General features: G+C 37.4%; 1 long non-coding RNA gene across 1 annotated transcript; it reads left to right on the forward strand.

Annotated features, from left to right (window-relative positions):
* LOC110259775 lies at positions 1-3346 on the forward strand. The gene is made up of 4 exons (XR_002342115.1): positions 1-169; positions 1447-1556; positions 2679-2796; positions 3131-3346. It is a non-coding gene; the product is annotated as an uncharacterized LOC110259775 (long non-coding RNA).

Here is an 11105-nt window from a genome sequence, read left to right on the forward strand (position 1 = left end):
AATAGGTTTCTTCATTTTTCCAGTGACTCAAAGTTCTTTTTCCAGTTTGCTCATAAATAACTTGAATAATTTGGGTCAACATGTTTTTCTAAGGTGTTGGAACCAGTGTTTAAAATGGGAAAAGACCACGGCTTCACGGCCCTGGGGTGGTTCTGACAACAAAGAAAAGGTAGGCTAAAATCTAAAATTTCATTCCCAACCATAAAGAACATTACATTTGAATCTTCTGGAATACCCAGAGTAGGTGTTCTGGGTTTGGCTTTACTCCTAGACAAAATCAGGGTTTTCAAAGGAGTTTTGAGGTGAGTTTCCAGGGCCCAGGCATGAACAAGGGAATAAGCAATACCAGCTTAAGGAAGAGCCATGCCAGCTTACCCACAGCTCTCTAACAAGGGTTCTCCACTCTAGTATCAGGACTCAGCTCGAACCAAAGCTTCGTTATGTTTCCAAGCCTTCTTTCTTTATCTCTTCTGCAGTGGAGAGTCCCAACAGAACCTCAGTTATGCACTGGGGACATCCTGATGTATCCTGCCAATTCCCTTCCCTTGCAAGGCCCACTGGAATCTGTCAATTGAGAACTGTTCTAAATAGATAAAATTCATTGGTCAGGAGCCACATAGGGAAGTGAGCCATGGGTTTTGGAGCAAATCAGTGAACTGCAAGTACCGAAGGACTGCAATCCAGAGTAGCATTTATTGCTAAGGAGGTATTACTGGGCCCTATCTTTGGCCATCCTAGTCTTGCTGGAGATGAACTTTTGGGAGAAGAAACTCATGCTTGAGAGTTAGTTTTTCTCCTGTCAACTTGGTCTAAATATCTATCTCCCTAGCGATTGCAGTGTTCCAGACCATTCCAAGAGCTCTCTCCATGGAAGGGTAGGCTAGTCACTTACCAAATCAATGGTCAGTAGTGTTTTCTTGATAATGTAATGAGAAAGTTGGTCTTGGTTGAATCTGTGGAAGCGTAGATTCAGTAAATTTAATAAATTAGTTAATTTATGGCCTCTGGTTAAGATGTCTAACATCTGACCTCTTTATCTGATAGGTAGAATTAATTTGGTAGATGCTTATTTAGCAGTGACTCTGAAGAAGGCTATGGAGGTGGTAAAAGCTAAAGGAGATACTTCTCTTGCCTTCAAGAGTATGCAATCCAAATGGTGTATTAGCATCCATACCCAAATAACTTACATTACATAAGGCATATGTCCTGTATATTTAAGCATCACAACAGTCCTGTGAATTGGGTATTATTTACGCAGCTTTGCCTCAGTGCAAAGTTTTTCTTTTATCTATACCTCAGTTTGGTTTCTGTAAAATGAAATGTTAGATTAATAATGATAATAACAATGGCTAACATTTATAGGGTAGGATTGTTTGTCAAGAGCTCTGGAACCATTAGCTAATTTAATCCTCACAGCAACTCTGTGAATTCTATTCCCCTTTACAGAAATGCAGTGGGCTTAAGTAACATGCCCACGGTCAGAGTTGGAACTCACATCATCTGGCCCCAAACCCAGTGCTCTTTCCAAGATGCCATGCAGCTTTTCCTTCTGGATGGTGAGCAATTTACCAATAGGTAAAGAACGAGTAAAGTCTGTGGAGGAGGCATTACTTCTGGGTGCAGAATAGCTGAGACTCTATGACAGACTTGATATTTCAGCTGTGCAGCTGGAGGTTCAAGTTTGACCATGGACAGAGGAGAAGCACAGTGAGCCCCTTTTATTTAATTAAATAATTTATCTCTTTATTAGCTATGCCTATGACATGTGGGAGTTCCTGGGTCAGGGATTGAACCCACACCACAGCTATGACAATGCTGGATCCTTAACCTGCTGAGCTGTGAGGGAACTCTCAGTGAGCCTCCTTTATAGATGACCTCTGGCACCTTGAAAATGTCATCTTTTTATTATTTCTTAATTTCAACACTTATTCTTGACAACTTTCCAAGTAGGAAGTTTGATTTCCTATTGACTAAATTGTTCTTGGAGCTTTTGTCCAACACAAGGCTAACTTTTTTTTTTTTTAAATATGTATTTATTTTTATTAAAGTGTAGTTGATGTACAGTATTATATAATTTACAGCTATTTGATTTAGTGATTCACAAGAGTTCCCATTGTGGCTCGGCAGAAATGATTCTGATTAGCATCCATGAGGACTCAGGTTCAATTCCTGGCCTTGCTCAGTGGGTTAAGGATCCGGCATTGCCATAAGCTGTGGTGTAGGTTGCAGATGCAGCTTGGATCTGGCATTGCTGTGGCAGTGGTTTAGGCTGGAGGCTACAGCTCTGATTCAGCCCCTAGCCTGGGAATCTCCATATCCTGTGGGTGTGGCCCTAAAAAGACAAAAAAAAAAAAGTAGTAATTCACAATTTTTAAAGGTTATATTCCATTTATAATTATTATAGAACATTTGCTATATTCCCCATGTTGTGCTGTACAATATCTCCTTGTAGCTTATTTTATACCTACTAGTTTTCACCTCTTAATCCCCTTCCCCCATATTGTCCCTCCCCCTACCAGGAGAGAGGTCAAGGCTGCATTTGGGGCAGAATTTGGTGCCATGGTCATTCACAGAGAGCAGCAGATTGGTTTGGGATAAGGGGCCAGGGACAAAGGTTATGGTCTTGGCTTTTCTTGTTATGGTTTTTATGTCTTTGATGAGCACTCTCCTTTCTCTAGGCTCATCTCCTTTCTCATCTATAAAACCACTCTTTCTTCTGAACTTCAAACAGCTGTTGGTCGTCTCCAGTGAGACAAGATACAAGAGAGTTCCTTGTGGATGACTCCACAGTGTAAGGTATGGCCACCACCATTCATGATTTTCTCTTAAAGAAATATTGATAAAAGTACCCTCTAGATTTTTCAGGCATCAAGGAAAGTTCTTTTTCTCCACGGAAAAGGAGAATCCTGAATTATCGATTAGAATCAAACTTTTGACAGCAAGTGAAATATTTTTTACATATTTAAGTATGTAATCCCTGTGTTTTAGAAATTCACTTAAGGAATTTTGAGCAACTAGATCTAGTTGCTGTCTCGTCTTAATTTCTTAAACAATGCATAAAAATACTTAGAAAGGAGCCTGTAGGTAAAATGCATTCAGAGGAGGCACAGTGAGATTCCTTTCCTCATAGGCCAGGTCATTAACATGGGAAGGAGAGAATCAGGTTCATACGACTCTGAGACAAAGAAAGAGGAAAGAAGCGGACTTGAATCTCCATGTTGACAGGTAAGAAGAGACACTTTATGGCCCAAATGATAAAGTAGAGTGTTCAAACTACTTTAGTTAAGTGGCCCATCCAGCGGAGTACCAAAGAAACACTCTTCTGAAGGCGCCTGTTAAGTGATATTCCTGGTCATTGTCAACGTGGAAATCCCAGAGCAGGGCAGTAACATTCACTCTCTTCATTAACATTCCCCCCTGCTCTCAGTTTGCATCTCTCTATCCATTTTCTAACTCTGAATGGAAGTTTCCTGGGAAACCTTTTCTATGAATGGAATGTATGAAGTTTGTCCCATGAGAGAAAAATTAAAAACAACAACAACAAAAGAAAAAACAAAAAAATGAAAAACCAACACACAGGGAACTACGACACAAAACTTCTTCCCCTGAATTACTGCAGTCAGGAACAGACCACACCTATCTTTTTTTAAGGATGGGTGGAGATTCTGATCCTCTGGCATTCAGTAATACTAAGAATATTGCTCCCTTAATTTAACGGCAGAGCTTCCTTTCTACTGATGAAAAAAAATTAAAAGGGGTTTAAGATGACTTAGGTAAAAAGAACTGCGGTGGAGTGTTCTCAGTCTCAGATAAGCATCCGCTCTTTCTGATCTGCTCTATTGTCCGCAAGGTAATGGCTCAGTTTGTGCATTGTTCTCCCTGTGCCAGACAGGAGGGAGAGTAAACCTTATCCACAGGGTCCTATTACCAGCAGACACCCCCTCCAGTCAGTGGGAGCTCTGGGGACACAGTTCATTCACCAATTGAAGGGGAACAGCCAGCATTTGCACAAGTTACTCAAATACCCTATCTCCAATAAACATTGAGCTTTTGTGTGTACATTGTTGTCTAATTAAAAAAAAAAAAAAAAAGGCAGTGAGAGAATATACAGTCTACTTTGCTGTAGTGCTAACACAAGGAACACTTGAGGGGTTGGGTGTAGACCACCAGTAACTAAAATCATGCCTATTTGAAATCTTTTCCTGCTTTTCTATAACAGTTTCCTTGCTAAGAGAAACGTTCTATTTCTGACCTGGGTGAAGCATGTCTTTAAAAACAAAAAAAGACAGCTTTATTAAGATATAATTTACATACCATTAAATTTACCTAAAGTGTATAATTCAATGGATTTTAGTTTATTTATGGATTTGTGCAGTCATCATTATAATCTATCGTTAGAGCATTTTTATAACTCCAAGCAAAAACCCAGTACCCACTTGTTGTCATTCCCGTTACGCATGCCCCCCCCACAGCCCTAAGTAACAACTTACCTACTTTCTGTCTGTATAGATTTGTCTACTGAATCGTTCATACAGAAACAATGCAATATGTGTTTTTTTGGTCACTAGTTTCTTTCACTCAGCATAATGCTCTCAAAGTTCATCCATGTTATAGCAATACTTCATTTTTTTTTTCAGTCTCAGATTGCTTTATTAGATATGTGTTTAATTTTACTACATGAAGTAATGAGTTGCTAGAATGCTTCATTTCTTTTTAAATCATCACATACTATTCCACTCTGTGGAGAGAACACATTTTGTTTGTTCTTTCATTAATTGATTGACATTTGAATTGTTCCCACTCTGGGGCTATTAAGAATAACATAGCTCTGAACATACATATACATGGTTTTGTATTGACATATATTCTCATTTCTGCTGGGTATTTACCTAAGAGTGAAGTTGCTAGGTCACATGGTAAATTTATGTTTAATATTTTGAGGCACTCCCAAGCTGTTTTCCAAACTGGCTGGCCCATTTTACACCTCCATGAGCAATATATGAGAGTGAGACCTATCTTTCTGCAATTTCCTCCAGTTTCTAAAGCTCTGTGAAAGATGAGAAACGAAGCCGGCAGCTCATTCATTTTGACACTTATTTAGGAAGTCTCCTTTCTTTTCCCAAACTATAAACATTTCTGTTATCTAATGAGGAGGTGCCTATAAAGCAAGAATACTAATTTTGTATTTCATCTATAATAATCTTCAGTACTTACAGAAGAATCAGTATGTGTTTAGCTTTCTATGTCTATATATTCTAGAGTACTAATGTTCCTTTCTTTTTTAACCAGCATTCAGTAGCTGTTCTGTGCGAATCGTTTTGCATGAGATGTGTTTTTTGATGTGTTTGTAGGAGAAGGTGTGGGCCGCGTCTTACTCCTCCGCCATCTTGATCCTTCCCCTGCCTTTCTTTTTTAAATTCACAGTCTGCAGTAATTTGTTATTTAATAATTTGTACTTTGATTACAGGTCATTAATGCCGCTTTAAAAAAATTCTTGTTTGCATTTTAAGACATATCATTTGCTTCCTACTGATTCCAAACAGTTCGATTCATCCATAGAAATATTTAGGCCAACTAAATAACCAGCTGTGATATTTACAGTTACTATGAACAGCCTAACATTGAGTCTTTGGAATTGAACGCGTCTTTTAGTCATACTTGATCTAAAAATCTTAGGTATGGGATGAATTTTCATGGCTCAAATATTATTCCATATGCAAAATTCTTATTAACATAGTTTGTAAGGCACATAGGATAAATCTGTTTTTAAGACAAAGAAATTTGTTCATAAATTTAGATTTGTTTCTTTATTGTACTTCATGTGAAGAATATTTTACGAACTAACTTTTTTCCTATTTCGGACATTGGTTGGCATTGAGTCTTTAATTTCAGCATTTGCAAGTGAGTTATGGGTCCAGCTAATCTGCATAGACCAGTTTGGAGCAGCATCCTTAATGAGCAGTGAGCTTTCTTCTTCTCTAGATACTATCACTCCTGCAACTTGAAACCAAGGCTTCTAATGACATGTGTTGAAGGACAAGGCTCGATTGCAGGCTTCCCTTTGGCTTGTTTCATCTCCATTTGCTGACCCCGGATTATGCAGATAATATCCTGCTTTTAGTAATCCAGCCCCCTGTGCCAGACCTTGGCTGTCATCCTACATTATAACCGATGGTTCAAACACTTCTTTTACATAAGGACTGTTTTCTTCCCAGCTATCCCTTTAAGATATTCATGGCTAGCTAAAAATCCTGCTGAATCCTGTTCTCGAGTTTCAAGGTTAACATGAAAACTGTTATCACTTGCTTATGCTGCATAAAAATCTGTTTTATCTTTGTAACAATCCTTATATTAAAAAAAAAGCATCGTGATTCCTCTGCTACACTAGTGTTTTCTCAGATACCAGACTATGGCTGGCTGGCAAGAAAACAAGTTATGATTATATTTATATACCCATATGCATTTGTTTCCATTTAGAGTTATACACAATTAATTTATGATAATCAATTGTGACAGCAAAAAGAATTTCTACTTTGCTAGCTAATACTTCCAACAACAGAGGAGTGCAAGTGATTTCAATAATGTCTTATGTGTCCAGTGAAGTAATTTCCCTATTACTGGCTTTTTGTAAGAATTTATAATTAGATCAGAGTAAAAAAACACTGACAGCCAATATTGTGTCATATTTATTTCAAGTATAATGTCAACATTTTATGGATGGTCATTGAGGCATTGAAAAAGCACAAAGATTAGAGAACAGAAATGAGGCCATGAGGGTTTGGTTCATTTTCCTGTCTTCCCCAAACAAGAGGCAGAGACATAAATAAAACTATTAGATTAATATGGTGCTTGAGTTTCTTTGTAAATCAACAATGAATAAGATGAAAGTCTACCTTCAGATTTTTTCAAATAAATCTCTTAAATCTATTTTTAAAAGGAGTTGTTTATATATACAATATTGTCTATGTCTATATATATAAAATCCTCCTTAAAAATAGATTTAGTAGAATTGCTTTACATATTCTCTCTATATAATATATGTATATTTTTGTGTATGTATATATATCTATAAAGTATACACATAATATAAACATTTATGTGTCACTCATTCAGGATGTGAAAACATATTTATCCAGCTTTTTCTTTTCGATGTCTCCCTATGCACTTTTTAAAAAGGTTGCTGACAAAGGAAAATCATTACCAGCATTTCAAGATTAAAACTCTGTTTTATGACAAATGATTTAAAACTTTAGGAAACCATCTTTAAAGGCTGCAAATGCATGCCTGCTTTTCTCTTAGACCAGTGGTGACTGTGTGTCATGTAGAAATATGGAGACACTGTATAGAGCATGTGTACTAGTGTATGCTCCTGTCCTCATTATAACGTGGCCTGGGGCTTGGAGCTAAACATTTTTCTAGAACATAATGAGCTGTGTACTGTAATGAAGGTGTTTGAAATTGATTTGACTGTTATTTAGTATAAAAAGTCCCAGATCAAAGACTCTGGCAAGCCCACAGACCCATAGGCATCCACAGACAATGGTGTTGTATGATGGTTGAGGGGCCAGAGGAGAGGTGTGGTGGCTTAAGCTGAGCCAAGGAATCTATCAAGCAGTTATCTGATCATTTTTATTTCAGGTTGCTGTATATCACTTGCATGTGGCACTAGATGATTTTGAGGATTAGTTTGAAGAATATTACAAAACCTACTTTAATTTCCCTCTTGTTTCCTAGTATTTTTACATTGCTCCTTCATTACAGTCATGGACACCCTCCCAAGCTAATTTGTAAAATGAATTTTACTGAATGCCATTTAATCTTATTGCCATAGTTACAAACCAAGAAATCGAAGAGTGCTAGGCTGAGCTGAAAATAGCTGACTTGATCCATGGAAGAGGACTAATTCTTATGCAAAGCTCTGTACTCACACACAATCTCTGATTCAAAGAACAATGGAAAGTTTGATCTTTGAAAACCCGACCTTCTGATGCCTTTTCACTCTTCAACACAGAACAACCATAGGTTGGAATGCGATGTATAAAACTATAGATGAAATTCTGCTTTGCATCTTGCTGCTTTAGCTTCTGTGTTATTATTGCAATGAGTTCACAGAGCATTTGTCTTGATATTTTCATAGGCAATACTGGGGATTTTTATAACCACTTGCAAATTATAAAGCTAGAAAGCCATGTAATGTTTGTAATTTAAGAAAGGCTTAAATTATCTCTAGCATTACTATTTATAAAGTTATATCTCTTTGCATATCTACCTGACAAATAAATCTTTTCATCTACCTATCTGTCTATCTATCTGTCTATCTACAATTATCATCATAAAGCAAACCCATAACCTGGGTCAATATTTGTACTCCATGGGAGAGACTCATGATTTGTTACATGAAAAGAAATTGAGGTGCTAAGCATCAAAGGCTCACCTTTGTAGGTATATGTATACCCCGACTATACATACCCTTATATATACATAGAATGTAAGGAAAAAAATATATCAATGGCATTAGAATAAATATATTTGAAGGAGAGCTATGTGATTATTTGATAAGCCGTCTGTTTTTAAGATTTTTCTCAACACCAGTTCTCCTTTAATATTCAATTTACTAAAACCCCATTCTATGTGTTAATGATCTGTTACTATCTAGTTTGCATTATTCTTGGTCCTTTAACACAATCAAATCAATTTCTTTGGGCATTTATTTCATTTCCTTGAGCCTCCATTCTCTCACCTGTAAAATGAGGGAATTGACCTCTGAGATCTTTATTAGGCAGATAAAGATAAATTGTTCTTTAATTTCCACTAATGCAAGTTGCAGTTTATCCAATTTAATTTAGATTATTAAGGCTTTGGTGTATTTGAATATAATTTTATGGTGTTTGACCAACAATTCAAAAACAACCAGAGGCTCTTAAAGATTCCGAGTAAATAAGAAACGCAGCATATATTTAGGGAGTCAGCACAATGAGGTCCACTGCACTTGCCAGGGCAGGAAGCCAACAGACCAGAAGCTTTATAGCTATTACTGTATAGTGTTTGCTGACTGCCCTGGGGCTTCCGTACACTCCTTTTGATATGCAAAAATTCTGGGAGGACTTTGGGAGTCCTGGGGAGCTGCTTACTGAATGTGGGAGGCAGGGAGGCTACCATGACGTTTTATCTATAACCATCCCACTCAAGACACTGTGTGTGTGGACTGGCCTCACCCATCTAAGATAAGGAGATTCCAAGAGAGAATTTTGCAGTGTATGTTCTAAGGGACCTTATGTTAGATTGAAGGTGTTGGAAATGCTGGATTAAGCAAAGGAACAGGCTTCCTTACTGTAGGACACCTTGTCTTTAAAATGCCTGTTTGCAAAAATTTAAGTTCCCAAAAGTGAGTTTGTGGATGCAAGACTGCTTACTTGTCTTGATCATAACACTTTTTCTTCTTTGCCCACCAGTTTTGTGTGGAATAATTATGCCATTAAATGCAACGCGGCGAAGTGGTGATTAGGTATTTTCTTGAGCACCACATTTGATCAATGGGAAGAGACTATCTGCAGTCATTCTAAGGAGGACTTTAAGGGCTGGCATTGGTTAAAAGGAAAGAGAAGGACATTGGGGATTGATATAACATGGATTTACCATTCATGCTGTTATTCTCAGTCCTTCCTGAGTCTTTCAGACATCACTCATATATACATCCCTATCCTACCCTATTTGGAAATCCTGGAGATGCCAATAAAATTACTATTTGGCTGAGTCTAAGATACTCTGGATTTTACATAAGTGAGAAGCTCAAAAACGACCATGGAAGCTCTCTGTTGCTACAGTCACAGCGTCTGAGAACGTGCTCAGTGGAGGTGCTGCTTTAAGGGCAGGAGCCCAGGATAGACATCGGCACGCACTTTTTAGGTCTCAACTTCATTCACCCAAGTACATTACTGAACCACTATACACATTAAAGGCATATTCATCTACTTGAAAGGGGAACTATGTTTTTGGCTTTTTCTGATAAATCTAATGAATAAAACCTTATTAACTATTGGCTTGGAGCAAAAGAAAAAATTATTAGGTACTGTGTTAGCTTGAAAACATTTATTAAACTTCACCAAAATTGTAGTTACCATTCCCTGCATTCTTGGGAATATACATCATCACATTATATTCAGACCAATTAGACCACAAGTGAAAATAATCCAATAAAGTTCCAATGATGTTAGTATCAGACATACTGAGTGTTATTGCTTCTACAGTTCAACATCAAAAATGTGGTAGACATGGTTTGTTAAAGACAACAAAGACAAATTTTATTATTTATTTATTTATTTTTTAACTTTATTTTTTTATTTTTTATTTTTATTATTTATCTGTTTATTTTTATTTCTCAATGAATTTATCATATCTGTAGTTGTATAATGATCATAACAATCTGATTTCATAGGATTTCCATCCCACAGCCCAAGCACATCCCCCCACCCCCCAAACTGTCTCCTCTGGAGACCATAAGTTTTTCAATGTCTGTGAGTCAGCATCTGTTCTGCAAAGAAGCTCAGTCTGTCCTTTTTTCCAGATTCCAATGTCAGTGAAAGCATTTGATGTTGGTGTCTCATTGTATGGCTGACTTCACTTAGCATGATAGTTTCTAGGTCCATCCATGTTGCTAAAAATGCTGGTATTTCGTTCTTTTTAATGGCTGAGTAATATTCCATTGTGTATATGTACCCCATCTTCTTGATTCACTCCTCTGTCGATGGACATTTAGGTTGTTTCCATGTTTTGGCTATTATAAATAGTGCAGCAATGAACATTGGAATACATGTGTCTTTGTGAGTCGTGGTTTTCTCTGGGTAGATGCCCAGGAGTGGGATTGCTGGATCAAATGATAGTTCTATATTTAGTTTTCTGAGGAATCTCCATACTGCTTTCCACAGTGGTTGCACCAATTTACAATCCCACCAACAGTGTACTAGGGTTCCTTTTTCTCCACATCCTCTCCAGCATTTATTGTGTGTAGACTTTTGGATGATGGCCATTCTGGCTGGTGTCAGGCGGTACCTCAGAGTGGCTTTGATTTGCATCTCTCTAATAATGAGTGATGCTGAACATCATTT

Source organism: Sus scrofa, chromosome 2, assembly GCF_000003025.6.
Source record: "Sus scrofa isolate TJ Tabasco breed Duroc chromosome 2, Sscrofa11.1, whole genome shotgun sequence".
In the NCBI taxonomy this organism is placed as follows: Eukaryota; Metazoa; Chordata; class Mammalia; order Artiodactyla; family Suidae; genus Sus; species Sus scrofa.